The sequence below is a fragment of the Setaria italica genome, chromosome VII (genome assembly GCF_000263155.2).
Source record: "Setaria italica strain Yugu1 chromosome VII, Setaria_italica_v2.0, whole genome shotgun sequence".
Classification (NCBI taxonomy): domain Eukaryota; kingdom Viridiplantae; phylum Streptophyta; class Magnoliopsida; order Poales; family Poaceae; genus Setaria; species Setaria italica.
In genome coordinates, this window is record NC_028456.1 from 1451789 (window position 1) to 1461005 (window position 9217).

Consider the following 9217-nt stretch of genomic DNA (forward strand, 5'->3'; position numbering starts at 1 on the left):
TTATTTTTAAAACTTATGTGTAGAGAGAGATATGCACTAGCGGATATCCATCCATCGATAAAATTTTTGGACCAAACAGGACCCAGTACTAATGAATTCATTTGTACCAGCAGGTCATTAGAAATTTTCTAAAAATAGTTTTGAAATAGACCTGAGAAATTATTACGAATGTTTTGGCCTTTAAAGATCTGAAAAAAAAAAGTTATCCACTACAAAGTTTGTCAACTTCATATGAAAAATTTATGATTTTTTCTAAAAAAATATTGTTTAAATTTTCAAGGGATTAGTTACGTGGACGGCCTCTATAAATATTTTTAGTATACTCATCCCAAATGGGCTTGCGTGCTTGTATACATAGGAGTATGTTCGTACATGTATCGGCGTATGCATGTACCAAGTTGCTACTAGCCTTCTACTGTACATTGCTAAGAAACGTACGGCACATGAGATGGTGTTCCCGTTTTGGATGGTGGTCTACCTTCACAGTGAATCTGTCGTACCATCCAGCATGTATATGGTACTCTCTCCTTTCTCGGTTCTCGCTCCTGGACACAATGGGCTACTATACCCAATGCAAAAAAAGGACCACACGGCTACAATCTGGCCACCCCAGAGGGAGGGACGTGGACTACACTTGCACTGCTTACGTACATAGTATTAAGTTTGGATCCCGAATTTGAATTCGAATCGTCCTGTAGGTCGTAACTTACGTGACATGTACACGATGGATTCCGTCAGCGATCTTGTACTACGTACGTGCGTGACATATCGCGAGAGTGACGGATTCAAGTTACATCTTTTTGTTTTTCAACTTGTCTCGTGTGCTACCACTAGTGTCCTATCAAGCTAGCACGTGTGGGGGTAGCAATATTGCAAAACCTACAAGCCTACAAGTGCTTTCACGCCGCGCACGTGCACGTGCTACACAACAAAAGAGCATGTGTGACCGTTCGCGCGCATGCATGCCATTCACCATTGAGTACGGATGTTCATCGTTGTCCTCTTTGCATCTCTCCACCCTATCCTGCCGGATGGCGCGGGTAAAATCCAACTCCTTGAGAGGCATCGGCAGCGTCATGGACCTTCCTGAAGGTAACGTTTGGCAAATCCGTCATGGTTTGTGGATGGCATTCCGTGGAGGCAGGGGCGAAGCTAGAGAAAAACTATAGGGGTGCGGCACCTCATGACATATGTACGATGTTCAACTAAATAGGGTGGAACTTTATAAACTATAGTTGATTTTGGAATTTTTATTTTTCTGGGTGGGGCCGCACCCAGAATTTACAACGTGGCTCCACCCCTGGATGGAGGAGTGGTAGTTGGCGATGCTACAAAGTGCTAAGGGTGATTGTGGTGGTGGGAGGAGCTTTGTGAAATGCATAGCATTTTACTGCGAGTTCAGTTGGATTTACGTACGTGGTGCAATAGCGACATAGCGTTGTGCTAGGAGTGCTAACCGGCCGATATTGTAGTTTGTTGTTCTTCTCAATCCGATCTTTGCTCTTTTTTTGATATAATTGATAGCTCTTCTATCTACTCCCTCCGTTCCGAATTGTAGGTCGTTTTGGCATTTCTAGATATATAAAATTTGATATGTATTTAGACATAACGTATATATAGTCTAGGTGCATAGCAAGAATCATGTATAACTGCAATTTGAAATGAAGGGAGTAGCTGTTAAAAGAAAAAGGCAGATAGTGTGTGTAGACGGCAGGCAGGAGGACGAGCAAGCAGCTTGCGACGCGTGAATGGATTCAATGGCTTCCGCGCGTGCACCCAGCAGTCAATTTGCATTAGCTAGTTCACCCAATTGATGTGCTGATGACTAAGGCTGTATTTGCATGCATGCAGGTGAATGGATTATATATATATTCCCGCGCTTTCCTAGCTAGTGACTTCATCTGAAATTATATGGGTCGCGTGGCTCCAAATCAATCATGCCAGTGGCCGGCGCCGAGCCCGTCCAACCGATGGAGCCCTGCGTGCAGGCCGCTGCCGGGCCATTGGTCCCTGCGTGCATGCAGCTGATGGTCCATCATCTCATCTCGTGCAATTCTGGGACAGGCGACGAACAGCTAGCATGATGAGGTACGCTGCTGCTGCCTCTGTGATCTGAACCGGAAAGAAAACCACTCTTGTCTCGATCGTCTGGGTCCGATTCGATGCACTACCTTACCTAGCGCGTATTTTAATAAGGCAGGCGTACGTCGCTCTCCTGGTCTCCTTCCGTCCTTCATTTGGATCGGAGGTCATCGGATCGAACGTACGCATGCATCACGTATGCATGCATGCAGTCCCGGAGGGTGATGAGATCGAGGTACGTAGTCCTATTAATGACGCACATAGTAATCCCCTCCAAATTTGAATTCGAATTCAAATTCTGTGCTTCGTAGTGCTACATGACATAGAGTCGATCGATCGACGACTACCATCCGTCTGTACACGGCCTCTAGTACGTGCGTGACGTAAAGACGTACACATACGAATGAATGGTACATGTGAGGTTGATCCGCTGGCCAATTCACACAAACCAGAGATCTTGGCCCAATATAACATATAAAAAGCCTCTCACCGCTCCAGCTGAAGAGAGCGCAAGGAGTAAAACGATGCAGCACCGCAGCAGGAGGAGCAGGTGGTCAATTCGGGCAGGAGCGAGGTTGGGGGGGCAGGCAGCGCGCGACGCGTGAAAGGATTTAATTCCATTGATTTCAGTTGTGTCTGATCAGTCGGATTCTCGAATCGGATCCACATGCCGGTCAATCCAAGGAATTCGCGCGCCGGCATGCATGTGCCTCCACTGTCGCAGTTGCACCACCAAGCAGCAGGCAAGCACCAAATTAAAATGCGTGCCAACAACCTTAGCCTGACACGCCACAACGCCGCAGCAGCAGGCGGTGACAATCTGCTGGCTCGTTCACGATACCCATGGTACAGTTCTACACGTAGTATCATATATGTTGCTGACAGATTATGTGACCTACGTTAATCTTTCAGTACTACGTGATATGTCTGTTGATAACGAGGCGCCTTCGATCAATCTTCAGATCTGCTGGTTTAGTTTCTTGGGATGTTCTAACAAGAGAGTAAGGTCACGTGCGTGCGTGTTTATATAGAGGTGACCGTGCGTTGCGTCAGCCGTTTTCTCGGGAAACAAAAACGAGTGAAGTTGTAATTTGGGCCTTGGCATCCTGTCAAGCATTCTGGCCAGACGGGGACTCGTGGGCTTATATACTTCCTCTTTATGAGCCTGAATGCCTGCCTGATGCTCAGCATAAATAAAGGGCCCAATAATAATAATGAATCGCAGGCCCACAACCAAACAATGTGACTTCACAACCGACCGGTTTTTCTCGTCCGCCTGGTCGATCTACACGTCCACACGCCTGGTGCCAGCTGCTACCCATCCGGCCATCCCCCAACACGTGCCCCTCCCATTCCTCTCCTCCGCCTCTTCCATTTCATTTTTCCTCAAAATCCTCTCTCCTCCTTCCATATACAGGAGGAGCGGTGGCCGGCCATGTCAGCGTGGGGCTCCCATGGCGAGCGGGGGTGGACGGCGCGGTCAGCAGAAGCGGCGCCCGGCCGTCGGCGAGAGCGCGCGTCGCGGCCAGGAGGAGCGGCGGTGCGCGGCCCGGTCCGGAGGGGGCGGCGCGCTGCCCGTCCCCGGAGGAGGCGGTGGCCAGCCGCTGAGCGGCTCGATTTCCCCCTTTTTTTTCTTTTTTTATGTTTCCTATTTTCTTTTATTGATATGCTTCTTCCAAACTTTTGTTCTTTTTTCTCAATCTTTTTTTCCAAAATTTTTGTGCAAATGTTTGTTCCCTATTTTTTTTTCCAAAATTTTTGTCCCAAAGTTTCCATTATCTTTTTATGTATAGCTTTTTAAATTTTTTTTGTTTCGTAATTTTTCTTCAAAAGTATTTCGTGTTTGATTTTTTCTCTCTGAATCTTTTATTAAATTTTTGCTGAATCTCTTTGTCCACAAACTTTGTATAAAAAATTTGTGCATTATTCTGTGGTGTAAAAGTTCATTTAAAATATTTTTTCTTCCCTCCTGGCGGCGGATGGATGGTCGGATGCCCACATGGTAGTTTACTGACATGTGTAACCTGGAGTATATGTATATCTGTGCACTGGGCAAAACTGACTGACTTTTCTGTGCGTAGCAGTCAGGTCTCTTCGAGCTCGCTGCACAACAAACGAAAGATCGACTGTTATGTCTAGCAATCAGTCGAGCAAGGTTCTTGTTAAATATCAGTCATTTTCAACAATTGGGTGGAAAAAGCCCCGAGCACCGCATACTGTATTAATATACCATTGTCCTCGGCAGGTCTACAAATGTAACGGGCAAAAATATACGAAAAAGGAAATGTGACTTCTTGTGAGGATATGCAGAAGTGAAAGAAAGTAATCTGTTTCTGAACTAAACATACAATGTGACTTCTGGTTTTGAGTGTGTGCGTGAGAATTACTATGAGTTGTGTGCGTGAGAACATGAACCGAATATACTTAATGGTTTCTATCACAAGAACTGTATATAACTCAAACAATATACAGTTGAAAACGATGAACACACCAGGATAATGAACAGTCGAAACAAGTCAGTATGGACAATTCAGGCTAATGCCTCCTTTACCATGATATTATTTCACCGGATGCGTTTGAGTTGAAACAAGTCAGACCTCTCCTCCATGATATTATTTCACCTAATCAAATTGCCTTCATCCCGGGGAGACTAATCACGGACAATGCACTCATTGCTTTTGAGTGTTTGCATGCTATTAACTCAAACGCAGATGAGAGAAGTAGATTCTGTGCGTACAATTTGGATCTTGTTAAAGCGTATGATCGTGTTGATTGGAGTTTTCTGAACAATGTTTCGCTGAAGCTGGGCTTTCAGAGTTCATGGGCGAGCCGAGTCATGATATGTGTATCTTCGGTTCACTATACAGTACGCTTCAATGGTTCTATGTCAGCACCTTTCACTCCATCAAGAGGTTTGCGTCAAGGTGATCCACATTCGCCATATCTGTTTCTTTTTGCTGCTGATGGGCTTTCAAAACTGATCAATAGCAAGGTGCAGTCAGGAAAGATACAGGAGTTAAGGGTGTGCAGGAGAGCGCCTGGTATCTCGCATCTTTTGTTTGCAGATGATACTTTACTCTTTTTCAAAGCGAATCCGCTACAGGCTGGTGAGGTGAAGGAGGTATTCGATACATATTCACGGTGCACAGGACAGTTGATAAATCCTGCGAAGTGCTCGATTATGTTTAAAGAAGAAGAACAGGAAGGCGACCACACAGGTGTTAAACAGATTACAGATACTGGAGGTGGAAACAACAGTTCTTGATGAGAAATATCTTGGTCTACCAACACCAAAAGGCAGGATGAAGGGGGAAAGGTTTCAACCTTTGAAGGAAAGGCTCAGTAAGAGATTGGAGGATTACTCAGAGAAGAATATGTCGGCAGCAGTAAAGGAGGTTTTGATCAAAACGGTGGCACAAGCGCTCCCTACCTACATTATCAGTGTTTTCAAATTACTACAAGGGGTAACAAATTTGCAAGAGGCCTAGAAACAGATTCTAGTTGTCCGATCTGTAATCGTGAAGCCGAGTGAAGCCATCATGCTACGGTGGCGTGCCCGCAAGCGAAGGGTCTACGTATGGCGATGCGCAAGTATTGGCTATTGCCGGACGAGGCACAGTTCGGATTGGTTGCTGCTGTTATTAGAAAAAAACTGCTCAAGCCTGCAGCGGGATATGGTCAAGCTAGTTCTATGGAGAGCCTGGACGATGCACAACAATGTTACGCACCAATCAGGGCCAGTAGGGATCCTAGACTCAGTTCACGCTCTTCTCGCCATGGAGAGCTCTCTGGACGAAGCTCTGAAGGGCAGGGACCATTCATCAGATCATAAAGAGGGAAGGCCTAGCAACCGGCCGGGCTCGGGTAGAAGAAGCGGTAAAGAGAGTGTGGTGAGTAGAAGGAGCACGTGCTGGACGCCGCCTCCCTCAGGCTGGACCAAGAGAGTGTGGCGGAAGCTAAGGAGCAAGCACAGCTACTGGTTGATTGGAGGGTAGCTCAGGTAAAGAGGGAGGGAAATTCAGCTGCAAATGAATTAGCTCAATTAGCTAGGCGGGATGTACACACAGCAGTCTGGTTGGGGGATGCGCCTGCGTGCGTCAAGAACCTGATCACCACTGATTGTGACCCTTCTGTCTAGTTAATAAACTCTCTGTTTACCCGCAAAAAAAAATGCCTCCTTTACCCTTTGGATTGCACAAGAAACGTAGGAAAAATCATAGGAATAGGATTCCTATAGAAAAATTCATTGTTTACCCATTTGGTTCACAGGATTATATTGGGGCAAAAGAATATATAACAAGTACTGAACTTTTTCTCTCTCCAAGCTCATTTTTTTCTCTACTTGTCGGCCATAGCACAAAATGGAGCTCACCTCTGCTGTTGTGCTGCTCAAAACGGATGAAAAGGAAATACAACCGGAAACTGGGCCAAATTAGCAAACAAAGCCCACAAATCAAACAAAACTGGCCCAGAATTACAGAGGACGTGGGAAGTGAGTTTTTCTAATTATTATAATTAGGATCGTGCCCATGCGTTGCTACGGGCAAAACAAAAACTGAATTACACTATGTCATACAAAATTGAGGAATATACAACTCATTTTTCAACTTCAAAGTTCCAAATTATACAACTTGACATATAGGATTTTTTTTACATTGCCAAATTATACAACTTGACATATAGGATTTTTTTTACATTGCCCAGAAAGAGAAGGAAAAACGAACGACGTCAGCATATCACAACTTCATTTGCTGTACATTCAAATTCAAAGAAATAGAGGTATAAGTGTGTACTTCGTAAACTCAAATCTGCAACATCACTTTGGAGCGCAGCCTAGCTTCTATTGTTCCTGATGCTGCCCGCGAGCGCGAGGACAACCAATGTGGGTTGACGATGGTGCCACCGTGTCATACGGTGACCAGCATTAGTTCAAGAGAAATTAGGACTTCATGTAAAATTCATTGCAAATATGTGATAAAACTTTAGTAATGCTTGAAAATACATCAGGAATACGTGGAAATACATCAGAAACGCATTAAAACAATCAAATTCCCTGAAATAAAATGGAACAGCCTGTGAATATTGGAGGACCGAGACAACTTCGGCTCGGCCCTCGAAGCCAAAACGACCCAAAAGACCACCCCGGGCCCAGCTTCCTTTTCCTGTCCCCCGCCGACCCGAACAACGTGCAAGCCCAACAAAAATTGGCCCAAAGTGGCCCAACAGCCTGGTCCAGCTTTCCTCCCTGGTCCCCATAGATCTTCGCCACCCATTAGAATGGACGGCTGCCGTCCGTCCCGCCGAATCAAAACCTCCGAAGCCGGCTGCACCCTTAACCCTAGGTCATTTCCCCCTTCGGGTTTCTCGCATGAGGGAGGGGAGAGCCAGCGGCGGGCGATGGCGGGCGGTTGTCGTGCTGCTAAGGGCCCTCTCGCCAGGGCTTGCGTGCGGCTTTGGCCGCGCGCAGCTCCGTCGAGGGGCTCCTTGGTGGCGCGCGCGCGAGTCGTGATGACACATGGCGCGGGCGGTAGTGCTTGCCATGGCGGTGCCTAACCGCGTTGATGGCATGATCCGCATGGCGCGCGCGATGAGCTAAGGCTCATGTGCAGCCGGCGAAATTTCATCAGAAATACACATAAGTAAGTGCCGCTTGGGATATCGATTTGGGATATCGGGTTGGGGATTTCACTATTCTTGGGTTTCCGTTTGGGGATCTCTTGGGATTTCCTTGAGGTTTCTTCAATCCGGGTGCGATTGATTCTCCTTTTTATAGAGGATTATGTGTGGGGAATACGGATCGACGGGGCGTAAAATTCGATTGTAGGGTGCAAAAACTTTCATGGGCACACAAGGCCATTCCTGAGTGTGTGGGGGGCTTCCCGTCGATCGTAGGGCGCACATGATTTTCTCACCGCTTCTCCCAGTCACGTATGGCGCCAAATCGATGGAGCGCGGGACGATGAAGTGGAGGAACCGCGACGTATGAAGTTTTTTGGCCTCTTTGGTTTTTTTAGAGTAGAGATAAGGACGTTGGAAGTGGTTGGAACTTGGTTGGAAGGTGCGAGCAGGAGTGACACGGGATTAAATAGGAAAATATGGCTGAGGAGAATTAGTTACTTGTTTGTTTAGAAATTCTGAATTAAAGTTACATCCTCAATCATAAGTGGTAGGGTTGCATGTCTTGAGTTACTACATGATGTACTGCTGTAGCCGTAATGATTTCTGCCATCAAAATTTTGATCTTGCACTCAAGAAACTGCAGAGGAACTGAAACATTAGGAATCATCATTCGATATGCAAGAGGTGACAGCGATTTATTTTTGGAGACACCACCTGATGACCAGTTCAATTAGTAAAAGAGAAATATAGCAATTCCTATGTCCTCTTAGGTACAAGGAAACATTTAATTGCCATTCATTTGAGCACGAACAGGGCGTTAACTTAGCATTTCTCTCAAGTGTGTGGCATAACATACGCCAAACGTGGAACCAAAATAGGATTTAGTAAAATGTATCTGGCATCTGAATTCCAAGTGGTGGTTGCACCTTGCACTGAATTTCTCAAATATGGTACTCAATCATCGTAACAAGGACACAAATCTGCATGATTAAAAGAGGTGAGATCTAGTATGTACAAGAGGTGGAGCCACATAAAACTTCTCCCTATCCCTCTTATCCCGAGTGCTCTCCACGTGACTCGGGAAGTGCCACCGCGCTCGCCCCGTCACCCCCACTCCGGTGGCCTCCGTTGGCCACCGTCCTTCCCTCCCCCCCCTCTCTTTTTCCCACCCCCTCCCTTCCCACTCAGCCCCAACCTCCTCGCCCCCTTCACCAGCGTCTCTCTTCCCGCCGCTGCCAAGCTCGATGCTGGCCACTAGAGGCCAAATCTACGCCTCCCTAGGCCGGATCTACCTCTTCTACAGCAGGATCTGCGTGTCCCAGGTGGGGATGCGCCCCTCCCCCTTTTGCCACCTCGTTGCCGCTGTGGTGGTTCGAGGGAGCGGCCTGGTGCGCCTGTAACGACCCAGGTTTAAATCAGCCGAGTTAATCTTAAGACAAGTCCCTAATCCGGTTGACTCAGCTTTTCTTGAGCTTTATCGCCTAAAGTCCTGTTCTTAGCCAGACCCTGAAACCTA